Source organism: Gavialis gangeticus, unplaced genomic scaffold (genome assembly GCF_001723915.1).
Source record: "Gavialis gangeticus isolate Ggan-Ray unplaced genomic scaffold, GavGan_comp1, whole genome shotgun sequence".
NCBI lineage: Eukaryota > Metazoa > Chordata > Crocodylia > Gavialidae > Gavialis > Gavialis gangeticus.
The window spans coordinates 16,928,372-16,929,808 of NW_017729019.1; positions in this window are offsets into that span (position 1 = coordinate 16,928,372).

A 1,437-nucleotide genomic window follows, 5' to 3' on the forward strand; every position below is an offset into this window, starting at 1 on the left:
TTGCAAGAATGTTGCTTGTACAAAAAGGCTTTGGGTTTTTGCTTTACTGAGTAACGCTGGTGTTAGAAAAGCTATGGAACCATTATCAACAAGGGAAAGACTGCTAATCTTTCTAAGACCCATAAATCGTGAGTAACTTGCTTGGTTGAACATTCCTTGCCCTTCTCCCCCAACCCTCCACTCCTCCCAAATCTCCTCCAACAAAAGTCAAAGAATGGGAAATTTCAGGCCAAAGGGAGCTCTTTTGATTCACTGTAAGTGAGGGATATGAAACTGTAAATGCAAACAGAAGCTAACAGATGCGATAAAACGGGGGTTTTCCAAGAATCCAGAATTCCGTTACCCTAAATTACAATAATAGCCCAGTATTTCAGACTCTTCCATAAAATGACAATTCTGAAATATTTCATCTTAGAAACTTCAAAACAACAGTGTCCAAACTTATCATTTCAGTAAGGTCAGAATATTTACATTTGACCTTATTTTGACTTTTATATTGAGTCAACTCTTATAATCTAATCTACCTCGACAATTTTAAATGATAAAGCTGAAACAAAACATTCTGACCTTATGAAACAAAAATGTTTCAATTTTGTCCAATAAGCATTGTCTCATGGAAACTGGTTCTGTAGGAAAAATGTCAACCAGTGCCACTTCCTGCACATTGTAAGCAGATCAGAAATCCTTTTTTTTTTTATACAGAAAAACCTTTTAATTTATGCCTATTATAGATATATACTTCCATATTTGTGTATCGGGTGGTTGACTAAGATGGCATCACGAGAGTCACACCTTAGACTGTTTTGGCCAGGCATTGATGTCAATAGAATTACAAAGGAATTAAGTGGGAAAGATTATGTGAGTCCAGCTTCCTAGGCTCTGAGGAACAGTAAGAAGACAGCCCTAGTTTTTTTCAGACCATTTTCTACGTGAAAACAGCTCCACTGGAATCAGCAGAGTGCACCAAATTACACTAGCTGGAAATCTAACCCTTCAGGTGACTATTTTTATATAATATTAACCATGCTGGGAGTGGAGGCAGGGGAATTACACAGAGCTTAATTTACAATTGCAATTGCACACAAAGATTGGTTAACACATGCATTTCAGCTCAAGCAGCTGCTCTTGAACTTTTCTGAAAATCTGCCCCAATATTTCATCTTTCTCTGCAGCATCATTCCTGTAAGCAGAATACTTTGTCAAAAATAGCAGACAACACTAATCAGCCAGTGCCTAGGATCAGCTGGCTGATGCTGATTCAGTTAATTGTTAGAAATACCATTTTCTTAAAGGCTTCTGAGAGTTTGGATATAACCTGAAGTTCACAAAGAGTCAGTCAGAGTATAATGAATAAGTGTGTACACTGAATGCTTTCACTAGTAATGACACTGATTTGTGAATGATTTCCAAATGAAATAACAACAACAAAATCAGCTG